The sequence below is a fragment of the Nannospalax galili genome, unplaced genomic scaffold (genome assembly GCF_000622305.1).
Source record: "Nannospalax galili isolate Female #2095 unplaced genomic scaffold, S.galili_v1.0 scaffold305, whole genome shotgun sequence".
Taxonomy (NCBI): Eukaryota; Metazoa; Chordata; class Mammalia; order Rodentia; family Spalacidae; genus Nannospalax; species Nannospalax galili.
In genome coordinates, this window is record NW_008356258.1 from 3,832,315 (window position 1) to 3,852,372 (window position 20,058).

Sequence of the window (20,058 nt, forward strand, 5' to 3'; positions counted from 1 at the left end):
ATGTCTTTTGTAAACTGTTCTTCTGGTTTTAAAGCCTTCCAGAAATGCCTTAGTACCGAATTTGGTTTTCTATTAATTTTTTCTCTGGGAATTTGGGCTCGACATAAGTCTTACCATATTTGTCTTTGAGTAACCCAAGTGGACCATTTCTTTTGTCTGGTCTTTTTTATATCTCTTATAGGTTGTTCTGTTATTCTACAGACACGTTTTACATGCTGATCACAATCATTTAGATTTGCCAAAGCCTGTCTCACTTTACAAAGATCCTGTCCCATTAAAGGGATTAGTAAAACCATTAAAGCCCCATACCATTCTCAAGGTACCAGTTGAATTAAGCTTTCCTTCATATCTCTGGTGAACACGGTCTTATCTGGCCCAGTGAACTGGACATCATATATTGCTTTTCTCATACCTAGTTCTCTCAGTAATGCCTGCCCCTCCAGACTCTGTTAATCATGTTAGTCTCCCTTGGTGACGACCATGTATCTTTAATGCCTTTAACCAGCCATCCCATTAAGGACTGCTCCCCCCCTGCATTGGCCTGGGTTGAGCAGCCTATATCACAAAGATGGATGGGTGGTTATATAACTCAGCTGTGAAGCTTCTGAAGGACTTAGACTGACAACATTTGCTCCCATGTCCCATACATACTCTTTCAAGCCACATGACTAGGGGCTCTCTGCTTGCTTGTAAGTTTTTCCTAGTTTTAACAGTTCCAGCGTGGAGTCTTTCCTAGCTACAGCAGTTAGCTTTTTTTTCCTTTTTGTATCAACAGTTGAATCTGAGGGGCAGCTTTAGCTACTTTTATTTTTAGGTCATCTTCTTTTTTACTATTATCTGTCTTTTCCTCTGAGTCCTTGGACCTTACACAAGTTAAGGTGTCCCGTTTTTTTCTCTCTCAAGCTCTACAACTGGATCTGCCAGGACCTCTGCAGCCTTTTCAGCTTCCCCTGCCTGGGGCACACCTCTTATTATGCAAAGAGGCCACATCTCCTCTCTAGGCACTCTGTGTCCAGATCCAGTAAAAGATTTTCTAGCATCTGGATAACCTTTAACAAATCTCCACATACCCACAACATACCCCCACATTTACAACAGAGCTGTGGCCCATGCTTCTGCATGGTCGGCCCCTTTTTAGTTACATATTTTATAACCCATTGTAAAAACCATATCAGCACTGCCGTCAGCTCTCTAGCTTTTTCAAAACTTCCATGGTTTGTCATTTTTAGCACCTTCATCCTGCCAACTATGCCAATTTTGTCGCCCAAGTTCTCTCAGGGTCTCTTGCCCTATCAGACAAACCATATGACATATTTTTATGTGAATTTATTATTATTTATGCCCTTGGGGGGGAGTGACTTACAAAGAAACAAGCACCCGGTGCCACAGCTCAGAGCCCACCATTTCAGATAGTGAGCCCACCATTCCAGATCACTCCCATGGCCCACCCATGGTCATTGCTAGCTTTCGTCTATGCCTCGTGGGCCCATAGTCTTGCCCCAGGTTGGTAAATGACGGGCCATTCATTCTCAGGTGCTCGGCCACCATGCTCCAGTTGGCTCCTGTCCCAAGATGGCACCCAGAAACCCCTCCCTCCATGGCTAATGCTCCTCAGTCAATTCTCCGCAGCAGGCCCCGCCCCTTGGAGGAACCAGGCTCCTGGGATACAGTATGGTATATAGCCAATGATTGCCACTTCCAAGCCCTAGTAGCAAGAATCTGAGAAACTGCTCATTCCCTTAATGGCTTGACCCAGACAGTAGTTTTGTATTTGTTTGTTTGTCTACTTACTTGGTGTATATGTGTGTAGGTGCATGTATTTGTGTGGAGGTTAGAGGACAACTTGTGGGAGTCAGGTCTCTCCTTCCACCATGTATGACCAGAATATATAACTCAGGTTACCAGGCTTGGCAGCAAGTGTCTTTACCCTCTGAGTCACTATGTTGGCCTGATGGTTTTACAGTCCTAGATGTTCATTAGTGATTCTGATCATTTTGTTCAACAATCACATAGCTAAAGGTGATGGGTGATTTTTAGCTTTTTCTTGCCTCCTGGCATTTTAAGTGTTGAGCAAGGTGTTCACTCCTATCCGAGGTATTTCACTTCCTTGTTTGTGGACCAGCCCTTTACTTTCCTATTCTCTCTCTGTTTCCATCCATAGTGCCATCATCTGCTCACTTAAAGTGGATTTTCTCCTCCCTCCCTTAGCACTGTCTAACTCAGCTCATATCGTGTGACTCTTGTAAACTAAATGCTTTTCCTAAATTCCTATGTTGAAATCTAATTCCCATACCTCAGAATGTGACCTTATATGGAAAGGTGATTTCCAAACACAAGATAGGAATAAGGTGCTACTGTGGATTTTGGACATCTCGGAGGCCCCTAGCCTATGGTACTATGATGGGTTGAGAGACCTTTTGGAAGGTGGGGCCAGTAGAAAGAAGTTAGGTCACTACGAACATCCCTCTCTGTGTCTTTCTCCTAGTTCCCTAGTTGCCATGGAGGTAAACAGGTCTTCTTGGCCACCTGCCCAAGCCATCATGTCTCACCCAAAGCAACAGCAGCCAAGCTATCACAGATGGAGACCTTTGCTCTGTGAGCCAAAATAAACTTTTCCTTCTTATAAGTTATTTTAGTATTTGTCACTGTGAAAGAAAGCTGACTAGCACATAAGGACAAATGCAAATAGTTAAGTACTGTAATACTGGAGTATGGTGGGCCCCTCCTCTCATACGACTGGAGTCTATAGAAAGGGCAAATATGAATAAAATATTTTTTTAAAAGGGGGGGCACTGGAGAGATGGCTCAGCAGTTAAGAACAGTGACTGTTCTTGCAGAAGACCTGGGTTGGAATCCCAGTACCCACATGGCAGCTAACAATTGTCTGTAACTCCAGCTCCAGGGGATCTGACAGCCTCTTCTGACCTCCACAGGCATTGCACAACAAAGTTGCACTTACATACCTGAAGGCGACATACTCATACACATAAAATAAAAAAATACTAAATAAGTTTTTAAAAAATTAAAAAAATACCTGAATTGGCCAGGCATGGTGGCACGTTTCTTTAATTCCAGCACTCAGGAGACAGAATCATGTAGATCTCTATGAGTTTGAGGCCAGCCTGGTCTACATTAAAAAAGGGAAAGTCTGGTCCATGACACCCATAGAGAAAGGGTCAGGGGAAGTTCAAAGCTCCATTGGCATAAGCCAAATGTTCTAGTTTGCTTTCAATTGCTGTGATAATACACTCTGACCAATACCAACTTGAAGAAGAAAGGGTTTGTTTGGCTTACTTCTCCCAGGTCACAGTTCATCAGGGAGCCCATGATAGGAACTCAAGGCAGGAACCTGGAGGGAGGAGCCAGAGTACAGGCCAGGAAGGAATGCTGCTAACTGGCTTGCTCTACTGGGCCATATTCAGCCTGCTTTTTTACACAATATAGAACAACCTGCCTAAGGGTGACACTGCCCACAGTGGGCTGGACCCTCCCACATCACTCAAAAATCAAGAAAATACCCCACAGACATGGCCACAGGCCAGTCCAATGGAGGAAACTTTCTAATTGGGGCTCGCTCTACCCAGGTGTGGCAAGCTGATCACTAAAGCTATGCAGCACACCAAGGCACTAGAAGCAGCCACGAGAGAGGCTAGAGCAGGAACAAGGCTCTCCCATCTTGCTGACCTCAGACTTCGAGCTCCAGAACCACCACAAGGCAATACATTTCTGCTGTTTAAGCTGCTGAGCTCCTGGTACTTTGTTTTAGCAGCTGTAACAAACCAATACAGTGCATTTTTCTTTACTCTGCATTTACCTTCCAATTCTAATCACACGCCTTTCTAATCTGTATTGCTTGGCCAGAAGGTCACAAATACCTTATAAATCAATGTGACTGGTGTGCACTAGTGATCACATTCAACTTCTGTAAGCTTGCTTCTTCTCTGGGTCACATTTTCCTCTGTTGGTGAATGAATGGTTCATCTAGCTACCCTCCTGCCCAAGGCATAAACCTAGATGATGGGTTAAGATGCTTTTATCTATTTACTGCCCTCCCTGTGCTAGGCATCAGACCTTGCAGTGCAGATCTAATTATCAGTTGCCTACTTGAAATCCCTTGGAGGGTCTCCCCAACTTCCAGCTTAGAGCCAAAAACTGGTGATCTGTCTTCATGCCACTCACCATAACACATGTATCCTATTGCTTCTGCTCCTCCACCCCACCTCCCAACCACATTCAGATCAACTCTTGCTGGGCCTCTCTTGGGGGGCGGGGTGCGGTCCAAACTGTAACCGCCTCTGGGAACCTTCCTTGGATTCCCCCACGATTGAAAGCTGGTTTCTGTCCTCCCACATCCCCCTCGCCATACATTTCTATTACGGAAATTTTCCAGGGCTGTGTGTGAGATGGTAGTCTGCCTGGCATAGCCTGCAGTAGACTGTAAGGCTCCGAAGTGTAGCGACTTCACGCTCCCCATGCACTCAAAGTGAGGCCGGGAAGGAGGAAGAAGGGAACGATTTTGACCAAGCTATTTCACAGAGTGAAAAACACAGTCCCCGGAGACAGTACTACCTCATCGGTTTTCAGTGCTGATTCTGTCATAGTTGACTCATTTGGAATTAAAGCAAACGCTGTGATTTTCCCCTCCATCTCGCTGTAGTCGTGTTTGCTTTTAATGGTGCTCCGGCCGGTGATGGAGGCCAGCTCTGTTTGGCTCTCAGCCCCATCCAACTGAAGTCACTTCCCCTGCAGGGGCAGCGCTGCTCACGCTAGTGTTTACACGACTGGGGAGGAGGAGGAGGATGAGTTTTCCGCAGTGGACCTGAAAACAGAGGCAGTCCCGGATTGACGCATCCGGGAGGCTGGCCGGCTGTGAGCGCCTTAGTCATTGCACTGCCAAGTCGTTCCGGAATCCCGCACCAACTTGCGTGTGTTCGGGGCTCTTTGTACCGGGATTAGCCGCGTGTGGGCTCTGTCAGCACAGCGAGACCAGGGCATCATCTAATCCGGGATTTGCCTCTGCTGCGAGGTTTATGGAAAACAGATGTCTCACCGCTCTGGGACTGAGCACAGGATGGAAATGACCGAGAAGTTAGCAGTCTGGACCCGACGCCACCGAGGGAAGGCCCAGGCGAGGACGGCGGGGAGGCTGGCTTCCCGGATCGCGTCCGGCTTCGGAGCAGTTTGACCTTGAGATAACTTCGCGGCTGGACCGCGGGGCCGGGAGGCGTGGGTGCAGCCGCCAGGGTTTGCAGCCTCTACCTGAGGTCGCAGCTCGCTGGGCGGGCCGGGGACTAGGCGCGGGCGACCCCGAGCGCCTGCCCTGCGCGGAGCAGCATCCGAGTCGAGTCGCAGTAAGTGGCGCGCGGGCTGCGGGTGGAGGCGGGCGGAGCTGCCCAGTGGGTTTCCGGATAATGGCTGCGGGGGCCCGGGGCGGCGGGCACCCGGGCTGCCCGAGCCCGGCCGCGTTGCAGGGAGATCGCGGGCTGCCGAGGGCCCAGCCTTGACTTTGCTTTGCCTTTGCGGTGCTCCCCGAAGTGGGCAGGAAGCTTCGGAGGAAGGCTCGTAAAGTCGTTTTGCACTGGAGAAGAAAGATACTCTGCAATCTGAAGGCAGTAGCTGTATTGATTTTGAAAAGACACGCTTCCACACACCCCCCCTTTTCATTTCCGAAGAGCATTTATTTTCTGAAAAGGGACTACTCAGCTAGATTTCTTTCTTATTAGTTTTCATGTTTGCCCTCTGGCCACGCGCATGATACATGTCTGGTTTATTAGAGGAGGAAGACGTTGCCTTTTGGGATTTGCAGTGCTCTTATTTTTTTATTGATGCGCGTCAAAAACTGCATGCTACTGATAAAAGAGAAAGGGTGGGGAGGAAGCTCAACCCAAAACATTCCAGTCAGATACACCCCAGATCGGTCCCACCAGTAATCCAGTCCCAGGGAGCAACTGCCGCCTTTTCTACACACCTTTACTCCCTTTGATTTAGGAGACAAACACATTTGTATTGAAATGCTTTTTATTTTCACCTGTATTTGTCTATTTGGGGGCTGGGGATCAAACCCAGGGCCTCCATACTAGGCAAGCACTCTACCACTGAGCTGCTGCCTCAGTCCCTAAATGCTTTCAAAACAGTTCATTTTAGAGCATTTAGAGTTCCAGGCATCTCAGGATTAGGCTAGTCCCTAGGATGTGCCCCAGAGCCTGTTCTTGGCGACAGCATTTACATCTTCGCCTTTTTTTCCCCCCACAAAATTTGTTTACCCATCTTCTTCTAAAATGGACCTTAAAATTTACATCTGTAGTTTTAGAATATATAGGCTTACCTCAGGACAACTTGTATTTCCAGATTCCTTTTTCAGGGAATGGGAGGAGTTATTGTGCTGGATTGTACTTGACCTCTAGTCTCAGATTTCCACTTGATTTCATCCTTGGCACAACTAGTACCTGCAGTTCAACTCCAAGAAACAAAGGAGCATAGCTGATTCAGAGTTCTTGGCCTACCACAGCCTTAACTAAAGGCGCAAAGTGCTTCATGAAATTTTTTATGACACATATTACATTTCCATCCTGTTCGTATAACGATTAAGGATCACTTAAAACGATTCTGCCTCCCTTCCCCCTTGAGTAAATATGAATGAGCTGGGCAGGGCCTTCTCCACTCAGGATGAAGTACAGAAGGTTCACCCCAGACCTCAGTGGCTCTGTGTTTTCTCCCTTTTTCTACCTCCTCCCTTTTCTTCCGTAGAATCCCAAATAGGTCACCTTCCATGGCCTGATTTTGGATTTTGGTATCTAAGATACCATCTCCTTTCATTATCAAGGTTTTTTTAAATAAAAATTTCCCTTATCAGTATTTTCTGAGAACATTTTCCCAATCCTTGTCTTTATTTTCTTAGAACACTCTATGTGTAATAAATCCCCCACTGGAAATTATACTGTATCTATCAATAAATGTGGCATCCATATCTTGAATTATTCCTAACATCATCATTTTAACGTTGACTTATATGGGCTCCTGATTATCTGGTGAGCTTGTTATTTATACTTCATACCAAAGTATAAGTGGAAGGGACTTCTTATAAGATACTAAATATAAATGGGTTAGAAAGTCTAGTAATTAACATCTCATGCTCTAACCTTTTCTTAGGTTAAATTCTACCCTTTGACTTTCTGTCCACTGAATCTCCAGAAAGAGGCTAGCTAGTTACTTTCTGGGTCAAGAGTGATCTATTTGTGTGATCGTCTCTAAGTTACAGTAATTTACTACTCTCTAAATTCTGCACAGTGAGAGTTTTTCCCATTCAGTGGAGATAACCCAACTGAGTAATAGTAGCAACCCTCAAGGAAGCTTTGAAAATGAAACCCTGGAATCCTGAAACCCTAGAGAAGTAACATCAGAACATTCTCCTTTCTTCACCACTGCTAAAAATGCTTAGTTTACATCCACTGTATCTTAGATTATGACTATGTAAAAGAAGTGTTAGCTTGATTTATTCATACACTAGGAGGTTATGCTGGCAGGTATTACAGAAATGCTTTTCATACAGCTGCTAATAATGAAGACTGGAACAATGAGGGTTTTCCTGAGAAAAATCACTCCAGAGTGTCTGCTTGAGATGCCTTTCTGAGACTGAGGCCCTATCAACTGTCACCCATACCATGGTTAGCTTCCTGTATCCAAGGCTCCCTCACCTGAGATTCAGTCAGCTGAAGATGTTAGCTTGTTCCTGACATGCATTATTTAGTCAGGCCTATCACAGTAGTGTGTATGTACTGAACAAGTGTACCCTTCCCCCATCTTCCTTCTCATTACTTCCTAAACAATGCAACATAGCAGCTGTTGCGTGAATGAACAATGAATTCGGCATTACAAGTACTCTGACATGATTTAAAAAGGACAGGGGATGTGCAGAGGTATATGTAAATAGAACGCTGTCTTAAGAGGTAGAGATGCCCTTGAAACAACCCTCACAGATATCAAGAAATTACTGTATTTCTTATGCTCTTTTGTATTAGAATTTAAGACAGAATGGTGAATTATCAAGTCTAAAAAAAAAACTTTCTTTCTAGCCAGCACTTGGGAGGCAGAGGCAGGCGGATCCCTGTGAGTTCAAGGCCAGCCTGGTCTACATAATGAGTTCCAGGACAGCTGGGGCTACAGGGAGACCCTGTCTCAAAAAGACAAAAAAGCAAAACAAACAACAAAAAACCTTTCTACAAGTTATCTGTAGGAATGCTTTCTCTGAAAAACAATGGTAGGTCTCTTGGTGTGGGTAGCATTTGATCTGAGGATTAAAAGTATTGACAACTGCAGTTCTTGAAATAAATAGAAGATCAAAGGGATAAATGTGGTGATGCCAAGCCACTCAGCTTTCATGCCATCTGTGGGTCTGGTGGAAATTCAACCTCAGCTTCAGAGCTTGTGGCAGATACTACATTTTCTTCATAATGGTTACTTCCTATGTAAAACTATGATTTTTTAAAAAAATCTGCATCCTGCCTTAGTCCTTGAACAAAAATATCCCCTCTCTAGAATTTTTCTGTTTTCCTTTTATATAATGTGCTGTATGTCTACATGAAATTCGTTTATGCAGAAGGGCTGGCCCTGGAAGATTAGAATGTGTCTTTGGGGCTGGGGATGTGGAGTATAGTGGCTGCCCCCTGGCATGCACAAGGCCCTGGGTTTCATCCCAGCATCAGAAGAAAAAAAAGTTTTCTTCTTGTGCCCTTGAATCAAACTAAAACACTGTACCTGTCAGCATTGCTGTTAGCTTATGGCAGTTTAGAAATGTGTGAATGGGAGCTGTGGGTACAGGGTTCCTTTGCCTAACTGCAGTGCATGAATCCACCTGAGACCTGCTGATTTCTGGATCCAGCTTCTGGGAGCAGTTTTCAGAGGATGCTGGAAGCAGTTGGAGCTGGAGCCCTGGGAAGTAATTAGCTTTTAAAATCACTGTCTCCTCAGTGTGTGAATGTTTTCCAGGTTTTAGAATGTCTGCTCTTCTAGGGATATCCTTTCCCTCCCTTTAAATGCAGTCATCAATTTTATCTAAAATATCAAGAGAAGCATGCAGTCTTTCCAACCTGTTTATCTCCCTTTAGGATCACATCAGCCTTGTAGGAGTCTTACTGCTGTTTTGCAAGGCTGATAACTTTGAAGACCAAACAATATGGAAAGTTTCAGATTTAGGCTTCTGAAAAGAGTAATCCAAGATGAAGGAAAAAAATGTGGAAAAATTAGAACAAAGTTTTGTTTTGTCTGGAGCCTAGGGCCTCACACATGCTAACCATATAATCTACCACTGAGCTATGCCCCTAAGCCCCTATAAATTTTTAGATTGTTCTACCCAATCAGGTAGAAGGAAGTAAAGGCATCTCTCAAGCCTCTATCCTATCCTGTCAGTCAACAAAGATTTATGAAGCAAATATCATATTTCAAGCCCCTGCTTTAGGATCTGGAAATCCTATATATACCACAGTGCAGATAGGAGAGTACAAGCCTTGAAGGAATTGTTCAAGCATTGGTCGTACCTTTAGAGCACTTACCACTAAACCTACTTCTTCCGCCTATTTATGTACTTCTTTCCTCCAGCTGGGGGTGACGGTGCACCCCTGTAATCCCAGCAGTTAGGTGGCTGAGGCAGAGGTACTGAAAGTTTGAGGCCAGCCTGGGCTACATGGGAGAGACCATGTTGCAAAAAACAAAACAACAGAAGTCTTTCTGAAATTTGGAAATCATGTGATAGGAACCTCTTTGGTGGTTCAGGTTTAAACAATGCCTGAGAGAATCCAGATGGTCCCTGGAACAGAGATGGTAAAAGGTGGTAAAAGTTGTCTTCTTGGCTCTTTACATATGGCCAGAGTGAAGTGGTATTTGCAGCTTACTTCCAAGACTTCTATTGTGAACAGCTTTGCTCCCACAAGGATCCTTCTACAAATCCCAGCCAGTTTCCCAGTGGCTGTGCATTGCGTGGGTAGCTACAAAATGACCCATAATAGGAACGTTGCTGGAGGGTTAATGATAGACACTCCTGAGCTTTGCATTAATTGAGAGGGTGATATCAGGCCCCTGTAATCATAAAAATAACTTCTCAGACTAAACAAAGACTGTCTCTTTCTCATGACTACATGCAATTTATTTCAATTAGTGTTGCACATTCCACAATGGTCTGAAAACATATTATGAAGCCATTGAATAGAATATTTCTGCTGGGCCTTTGCTTAAGAATGAAAAAGACTTTAGCCACATTGAGCAGGATTTGCATCTTGTTAGCATCCCTGTATGTCATTGGCACCTGGGCACAATAGAGAGTGTGAGTCTATCTTTTTAGCCAGGCAGTCTGCCTCAGTTATGATTCTGCTGGGAATTAAAAGCGCAAACTAGGAGCCTGGGCAGTGAGGAGAAGGGAAGGGCAAGAACTCGCAGGACACTAAGAAGAAAGGCTTGGGGTCACGTCTGCTCCCTCTCTTATAACTCATAATTGGCAGTACAATTTGCCTTTGCAGTAGGAGGCTGACTAGGCACATAGTGATCTCCTTGGTTTGGCTATGTAAATTATTTCTTTGCAGAACTGAGGAGCTGATTCGCCTTGATTGTGCAGTACATGTCCAACCCTGCTTCTGTTTGCCCAATGTATTAAACTCTGTGGAAGGCAAAATAATGACCATGTTAGTCAAAGACGGAAATTGTAAAAGTGAATTGCTCATGCAATGTAAATACGTACTTTGGGTACCTCCTTACTTGGCATGGCCAAGGACAAGCTTTCTTAAGAAAGTGGATAGAAGGGCACTCAAATGGGCTGAAGCTGCTTACCACCCATAAATCTTGACACCTCCTTCCACTCCTTTCAACTTTGAGTCATCCAATCACCCCATTTTCTCACTCAGATCCTACCTATATACTTAGCACCTCCTGAGCTCTCTGGGTCATAAGTCCCCAGCCACTGTACTCTATGTAGGCCTGTAAGAATGGTGAGGTGTGCAGTCCTAAGTAGCTTTAGGGTACAGTTGTGACTGTAGGACAAAGAGAGCTCCAGCGATAAAGATTAAGCATGGCAGCCTATAAGACTACAGTTGGCTTATGCAGCTCCATACTGGGTAATGGGGATGTTAGCATCACCACTGCTGTGGAAATGGCAAAAACTGGATGCCTTTGTTGTCCAGTTTTGCCAATAAGGAGCCCAGGGATCAAAACCAAATTAATGAAATCAAATTTGCAGAATGTGGTCTCCAGATCCCTGCTACTATTAAAATTCTCCCTTCCAAAGCTATTTCCCCTTGATAAGAACAATGCCTTAGCCATCTGTGTGGCACACTCTGTAGCATAAATGAGCTGAGATGATAAATGGTCTCTTTGGCTCCAGTCATGAGGCTAGCATGCACTAGCGGTACAATGAAGTGACAGAACGTCATTTGCTCAAGAGAGGGATGAGCCAAGGCCAATGCAAACCTTTTCTGTTTTTTCTTATTCCCTGCTATCAAGTTTCAATTACCCTTGGAGTTTCCTTCATCTCTTGGCCCCCACTCCCTCCAACTCTCAATCCAGAAGCCTAAAGTACAAAGTAATCCCTGCTTAAAGGCTAAACCCCATTCTGAGCTGCCAAACACCAAAACAGCTTGAAAAGATCTGGTAGGGCCTAGAGTGTGGCTCAGTGATCCAGCAAGAGCTTAGCATGTGCCAGGCCCTGGGTTCATCCTACATCAAAAGAAGAGAGAGAGAGAGAGAGAGAGAGAGAGAGAGAGAGAGAGAGACAAAAAACCCCTAGGCTCCTGGAAAGGAAAGAACTGGGAACAAGGGCATGTGGGGCCCTATACAAAGGGCTACTTTTTCTTGTGATCTATGCTCTGATGTTTGCTTAGCACAAAAAATATGTCTTCTTGCTTTTGGTTTATTTTGAGACAGGATCTTATGTAGTCCAGGCTGACCTCAAATTCCCTAAGTAACTGGGGTTACTTTGAGCTTCTAATTCTCCTACCTCTACTTCCGGAGTATTGGATCACAGGTTTGCACACTTGGTTTTATGTGGTGCCTGAGACTGAACCCAGAATCCAGAGCTTTGTTAGTGCTAGGTAAACACCTTGCCAACTGAGGTGCACCCCAATTCACATAACAATTCATATCAATTGTTTTGCTTAAAGAAAGGGTCTGACTTTTCTTTCTTTTTGTCTTTTTGAGATAGGGTCTCCCTATAGCCCCAGCTGGTCTGAAACTCACTATGTAGACCAGGCTGGCCTTGAACACACAAAGATCCACCTGCCTCTCCACCTGCCTCTGCCTCCCGAGGGCTGGGATTAAAGGCGTGTGCCACCATGTTCAGCCCTGATTTTTCAATAAACATCTATTCGGGTCACATTCACAATGCCTTCTTTCTTTCTTCCTCTTCTTTTTCTCCCCTCCCACTCCCTACACTTCTTTCTTTTTTTTTTTCAATGTCCAGCATTGAACCAAGGACCTTACACATGCTAGTGTGAACTCTATACACCCCAGTCCCTCCCCCTCATATTACTTCGTAAAGAGTCTTTAAACATCCAGAATAGGAAATTATTAAGCATTTGCTTCTGATAGTTAAGGCACTTTCTGTTATGGAAGAAGACAGATTTATGGGGTTATGAAATTGAAACTTGAGAATTCCATCTGTATGGGAGCCGATTTGCATTTGTAATGTGGTACAAAATATTCTTGGCATGTTTGGGGTTTATCTCAGACAGGATGTTCCGGCCTAAACCCCAGTCTAGATAGAACTAGTAGAATGTTTTTCCTAGATGTTTTCCCTAACCATTTGCTCTTCCTCAAGTCCCTTGGTAACTGCATTTACCAGTGTGTACTAGATCTTCTGTGTAGGGTCAGTTCAGGTTTCAGCCTTCCTTATGCAGCCATTCAGCTAGTTTCTGATGATGGCTGATCAAAGGGGACAGGAGTTCATAGGCAGACAAGGGAGGTAGAAAAGACACTCATACCTTCTGCCTGTATCCCTTGAGACCACCCAGGGCCCAGCTTTGTGAGTTTACACACAGTGACTGGGACAGTAGCTGGAGTCTTAACACACATACTGTGTTCAGCATCCACAACTTCAGAATCATCACTTAGTTCATTCAAAATTAATAACCATAATCTAAAAATTGAGGAACAAATACCAAGGTGTAAGAGGAAAAAAAATCAGCTGAGAGATGGAGGCAGAAGGATTAGGAGTCCAAGAACATCCTTTTCTATGTAACGAGTTTGAGACTTATCCTGGTCTACATGAGACTCTGCCTCAAAATATGTCCCCGAAAAGTTCACATTCACTTTAAAATAAAACATTCAACTTCAAACTATATGGCAGTCTTTATAAGGAAAGTTTGGTAGTTTCAGACTGTAAATATTTACCAAACATACGGATTCCGTGTACTGCTGAAGTTTGTCTTATTTGAAACTGGCAGTAAGGCCCGCTGCTCTGCCTTGGTCTGAAGAGCTCCTGGGACAAGCTCTTGAGACTTTACAGGCAACAGGCACGGTTAGTACTTCATGGTTAACCTTCAGTCTTTTTATTTTGTTTTGTTTTTGTTTTTGTTTTTTCAGACAAGGTCTCTAAGCCTCAGCTGGCCTGGAACTCAATTGCTATATAGTCCAGGCTGGACTTGATCTCACAGGGTTCTTCCTGTTTCTGTCTCCCAGGTGCTGAGATTAAAGGCCTTAAGGGGTGGTGAGAGTGATGGTGTGTTTTGAGTGTGGCACAGGTTGGCTTCTAGGGCCAGTGCCCCTGTTTTCAGGGTTTGTAGCTGGGGATGACGCCCATGGAGAGAGCATCCATACCAGTGACTGCAGCTGGCAAAGGCAGACAAACCAGCCCCAGGACCACATGTGCTGGATTTGAGGCATGACAGAGGCACGTGGAGAGGGTTGCTGGCCAGCTGTCCACCTTCTGACATGGATTTGGCATTTAGATGCAAGCCAACAGTCCTTTAATCCCTGGAGTGGATGGGCTTTCTAAGAGTCGGAATGTAGCTGCAGAGTCACCAGCTCAATACTCTGGCAGTTTTCCAGATTTAGAAAATTGCCAAAAACCAGGCTGAGAAGCATTTAAAGAAGTCGAGAAGCAGTGTTCTCTACTTCCAATTCTGAAGAAAAGAGTTTTCAGTGGAAGTTTTTATGCCAGGATCAATGGGAAAGCGTGAGAACAGACTGGAAATCAACCAGGGCCTGCCGGGAGAAGTCTCATTTTAGCTACTGAGAGGACAGTGGGGAGCCCAAGTACCAGGGAAAAGAAGGAATGGTAATCACAGGGTGGCGAGATTAAGAAAAGGGACCGGATGCTTTTATTTGAAAGCTGTGATTTTTTTCCTATAAAAGGGGGTTTATTAGATTGACTCACAGTATCAAAGCCTGGATTGTCACACAATGGCTATGTGCAGGACAAAGAACTAAGGAAACCAGAAGGTTCTGAGTCCAAGGAGCTGGAAACCTCAGAACAGAGGGACCAATAAGGCAGCCTCGGTCAGACTGAAGGCCTGGAAGTCCCATCAGGAGTTGTTGGTATGAGTCTGCATTGAAAGGCTGAAGCATCTGCAATTTGAGGTCCACGGGCCATAGAAGGAGCAAAGCCATGCCCATTCAGGAAGAGCTGGTAGTGCGCAAGCCTTCATGCACCCTTCTACATTTTGTTCTGTGGGAGCCCCCAGCCTAGTAGATGCTGCTGCCCACCTCTGGCACAGGTCTCCTCTCAGTTTGCTGACCCACTCGCCAATCTTCTCTGGAAACACCCTCACAGACATAACCAGAAGTGAACTTTACCAGTTTCCTGGGAGTCTCAATCCAGCCAAGTTGATAACCAACATTAACCATCAGAGACTATGGAGGGGTTACCAGGAGGCAGGTGTGCCACTCGGAAGGAGTCTATTTATTTATTTATTTATTTATTTATTTATTTATTTATTTATTTATTTGTATGAGTGTTTTGCCTGCATGTATGTAAGTGCACCTGTGTTGTATAATGCCTGTGGAGGCCAGAAGAGGGTGTTATGGAGGGTTGTTAGCTGCCATGTCGGTGCTGAGTACTGAATTCGACTCCTCTGCAAGAGCAGCCAGTGCTCTTAACCACTGAGCCACCTCTCCAGCACCAGAAAGAGTCATTTTGATGAGTAGCAGCGTGTCCCCTCTTCCTGTGGAACAGAAGGATAGGTGAATGCACACATATTTTAGGGATGAATTCCTAAAGTCCTGCTAGCAGGGCCATCTCCTGACAAAGATGTTGAGGTCGCAGTCCATAACTTCCAACTCAGAGATAGTACTTCCTATTGCACTTGCCATCTGCTGGGATTACATTAGAGAATACACAAGGACAGAGCTAAGGCTTGCTGTGGGCTGCAAGCCCAAATCCTACTGCCTTGTAACACCATGGCAATTTTAGAGCTAACAACTTAAAAATTCTCCAAAGTTATATGTACCTGCCTCTCTTCCTATACCATACAGTGGGAATAATTGGCAGCAAAAATGGCTTCAATCCCCATAAATACACGTGCCAGCCATAAATGACTCAGCACTGAGGAGCTAGCTCCCACAGACCTGTCCTCCAGGCATGATTTGGCAGAAGAGATTCAATTCTCATCAGGTTGAATTGAAGACATTAACTAGTCAGAAGCCAAGTTTTCGCTTTGCATTGGCATCTGTGATGTCAGTTGCACCTCCCCTCATCTTTGCACACCCACCATGATCGCTCAGATTCAGAGGTGGGAGGTAGATGGGCATTAGACAGCAGTTCTCAAGCTGTCGCTTTTATGGGTGGGTTGTGAATCAAGTTTGTAAGTTGGCCGCCCAGTCTGTTTTTTTAAAAATGGAATAAGTAGGGCCTGGAGAGAAGGCTCAGCAGTTAAGAGCACTGGCTGCTCTTGCAGAGGCCCCAAGTTTGGTTCCCAGACCCCCCCCCCTCCCGGGGCAGGGGGCTAACAACCATCTGTAACTCCAGTTCCAGGGGATCCAATGCCCTCCTCCGGCCTCTGTGGGTTTTGCTCACACAGGTACACTCATATATATGCATACAAAACACTCATACACATAAAAATAAAAATAAATAGATAAGTAAATAAAAATTGTCCTACCACCAAACACACAGACCCCCATTAGGCTTCAGGCTACCTGAGCCACATCCTGATTCTCTAGGAGCAGTGTTCTAAGCCTGGTCACCATCACCACTCACTGAATTACTGAAACTCTACCTCCAGTCTTTTCTGGTCGCTCCTTCTGCTTCAGTGTCTGTCCCTTTCAATCTCTCCTGTTTATAAGCCTTTGGAGAGCTCATACCTTTTATGTTAAAGTACACAGCCACCTTCTGCCGCAGCCTTGGACTTCACGCTCTGGTCATTCTAAACAGCCCCTGTTGCCTTCACTGCAGTAACACACATTCCTCCAGGTGTCATGGACCTAGAATGCTTCTTCCCCTTCGTGTTAGCTGGATGACTCGTACTTGTCCTTCAGGGATCAGTACAAATTTGTTTTTAAGTCAGAAACATTTAGGTTTAATTTCCTTGAACATTAGTCAATAGTTGTGTGACTCTGAAAAGGAGATGCTTGAAACACTTGAAGTTGGTCTGTGCATCTATAAAGTGGAAAAAGCCCACTTTATGGGGCTAGAGAGGTGGCTCCGTGGTTAAGAACACTGGCTGTTCTTGCAGAAGACCCAGGTTTGAATCCCAGAACCCACATGGCAGCTAAGAACTGTCTGTAACTCCAGTTCCAGGGGATCCAACAGCCTCTTCTGTCCTCTGCGGGCATTGCACGGCACAGATGCACTTACCTACATGCAGGCAATACAGGCATACACATAAAATAAAAATAATAAAAATTTTTTAAAAACCCACTTTATAGAATTATGAGAATTAAATGAATTGTTGTGTAACAAACAGTATCTGGACTGGGCATGTAGTTCTGTTTCTATAGTGCTTACCTAGCATACACAGAGCCCTGGGTTTGATTCCTAGCACTTTATAAACCAGATATGGTAGCCTGTCATCCTAGCAGTCAGGACGTAGAGGCAGGAGAAGCAGAAGTTCAGGGTCATCTTCTGCTACATAGTAAGTCCAAGCCAGGCCTGGGATACATAAGACACTGCCTCAAGCAAACAAGCAAACAAATAAATAGAACAGTGTTTGGGATGGAAGATGTAGCTCAGTTGTTGAACACAGCATGTACAAGGTCTTGGTTCATTCTCCAGTTTGCAGACTCCACTGCAAACAAAAAAAAAATCAGTGCCTGGTACATACTACATACTTGATAAATGGCTGTGATCATTATTTGATGTATAGTGATCGGTTTGTTTTATGTGATTTTGTTTTTGTCTTTGTTTTTACTTTCTGGACCTCCCCAGCTGGCCTGGAATTTGCTATGTAGACCAGGCTGGCCTTGAACTCACAGAGATCTTCCTGCCTCTACCTCGGCCTCTTGAATGATGGGATTAAAGGCATATACTACCATATCCAGCACTATTTTTAATTTTTAGGAAAGCTCAGTTTACCTCTTCCTCCTCTGACCAACTTCTACTCATCCTGCAAGACTCTCCTAAGGCTCCCCACCCTCAGCTCCATCAGAGCTTCATTTCCCTGGACTCTCATCTCTGTGGGTTCCATGGGCTGCTCACCACAATATCCAAAGCTTTCTCACTATGCAGTTGCCTGACATACAGGACAGGATCGAAACAATGTTTACCTGAAGATGAGTAGCTCAATCTATCTATTCATTGTTGCTATAACAGAATACCACAAACTAGGGAATTTATAAAGAAAGTAAATATATGTTTCACAGGTCTGAAGGCTGAGGAGTCCAAGGTCAAGGGACCCCAACTACTGACCACATTCTTGCTGGTGAGGACTGCCCTGAGTCCCAAGGCAGTACAAGGCATCAAATGGCAAGACAGAAAAGAAACCAGAGAGCGCTCACTTTAGAACAAAGTCACTCCTAAGATAACCTATTACCCCTCAAATCCATTCATCCAGAATGAACCAATCACCTCTTATAGAGTCTGCCTAGACATATCTCTTAAAACCTTACAATGGGGATTAAATTTCAACATGAGTGTTGGTGGAGATACGCAAACCACAGTGATGAATGCACAGATGAGCTGACTGTTGTGATAATTTCCTGACTGGGTCTAAGCCTTCTTCATTTCAGGAAATTCATCCTGTTAATTGCAACCAGATGTGTCTTCTTAACGCAGTGCTCTGCCGCTGTCTTGTGCTCCTTGGTTTTCTCTGGTCTGTGAGCCCGGCTCACACTGGCAGTTAGAACACCCACAGGATGGCTTCTATTTAGTGTTCCAGCCTTTTGTCCCATTTGTCCCCATTTTACACCTTATTCCACAGAGAAGTAAGCTGTTCACCCTCTGGCAGCACCCTGCTTCATTCCCCAACACTTATTGCTGCTGGGCCTTTCTGTGTGGAAATACCCAATACTTTGTCTACTTTTCACCCATTCACTTTCACTTGTCCCACAACCCTCTAAAGACCTCTCTGATGCTACTGCCATTTCAATTCCAGAACTCTCTCACCCGTCATCTAACAAACAAAGCAGTTGTCCTCAATCGTCCTTTGCCCTCTATAGAAATTGTTACAGACTTCTCCCTTACAGAAGTGTGTCCTTCATCAATTTCTTTACATGTTTGTTTTGGATGGCAAATTCTCAGCCCAAGGACTGTGTCTTAAACATCTCCAAACGCACAGCATCTAGAACATTAGCTGCTTGTCAACACTCAAAAGTGTTTGAGGCGACTGAGAAGCAGCTGGATCTGGTTCGCTCATTTCTGCTTCTAGTTTGACTTTTGGAGACCAGGTTATGCGAGAACAGAGTCTAACTTGTCCTTTAACGTTTAGGTATATTTCACCTAACTTTTCAGTAGCACCGTGTTACAACTACATGGTGCTAGGCCTTCGGTAACCATTTTTGACTAATTGATTGTCGGTTTTCTTTTGTGACTAATAAGTATGCCTCTTAGTCTGATGTGTATGAGTATTAGTTGCTTTGGAGTATGCAAACTAATAAAACAAAATTAAGGGTCAAAGTACATGAGATGTGAAAATGTCAATACCCAGACATACTGATAAGCTATTACATACATACAGCATCAAGCAACAAAATCATGGTGTTACCACGGTCTATAGTCTGACAGACACTGGAGTCTGGCATTATCTCTTCTTCAAAGAGCAGAACGACTTCTCCAGTCACTCAAAGCATCTCTCTTGGAGTTTGTAGTGAACGATCTGTCATAGTGAAGAGTGACAGTGGCCAGTGCTGGGTCCAGTTGGACTAAAGCACAGTTTCTTTAATTCTTTAATCCACATGAAAATAAACCATTTTCCTCTAAGAAAAAGGGCCCAGAAAGCTGGACCTTATTTATTTGCCCTTCCCCTTGTTCCATTGGACCCCTGAGGGAACATGAGGGTGAAGGAGCTGGTAGGGGTAGCGTGTGTGTGTGTGTGTGTGTGTGTGTGTGTGTGTGTGTGTGCGTGCGCACCAAGCAGCGCTCAGAAACAAGCTGATCAGCCAGTCAGTTGGCACACAGTTGTGGGGAAGCTTTGCCACTTCCCAGTTGCTTACATGTTTCAATAGGTACTAACCTCCAAAGTTGAAAGGGCATGACACATGGCCTACACAGCACATTTCCCAACCTGTACTCAAGCGCAGTTCATGGAGGGGAAAGGTAATGAATTATGAAAGATCACATATGTCCTTACTGGAGATAACAAGGTCACCCAGAATATACCAGTGGTAACCAAAAAAGTGACTTGCCAGTACTTTTTGTGGGTGGTCACAAAGTCAGAACAATAGAAGGTTATATATATGGTCAGTAGAATTATTTTTAAAGAATTTTTTCAACCAATTAAAAAAAAAATCATACTGCCAGGCGTGGTGGCACACGCCTTTAAACCCAGCACTTGGGAGGCAGAGGCAGGTGGATCTTTGTGAGTTTGAGGCCAGCCTGGTCTACATAGTGAGTTCCAGGATACCTGGGGCTACAAGGAGACGCTGTCTCAAAAAAGACAAAAAAAAAAAAAAATAACACAAAAAAAATAGTTGGAGAACATTTTTTCT

The 20,058-nt window shown here is 44.6% G+C and overlaps 1 protein-coding gene across 3 annotated transcripts in view; it reads left to right on the forward strand.

Moving 5' to 3' along the window:
• The window catches only part of Trim2 (tripartite motif containing 2), a 128,226-nt gene that overhangs the window by 16,394 nt on the left and 91,774 nt on the right, over positions 1-20,058 (forward strand). Inside the window, exon 1 of one of the 3 annotated variants that reach the window (XM_008854272.2) lies at positions 5,116-5,351. The exons of 1 other annotated variant lie outside the window; for it this stretch is intronic. The gene's annotated coding sequence lies outside the window, so the exon portion shown is untranslated. Of the gene's footprint in view, positions 1-5,115; positions 5,352-20,058 lie in introns of those variants that run through there. One more of the 3 variants, XM_008854273.2, reaches the window with a different exon arrangement.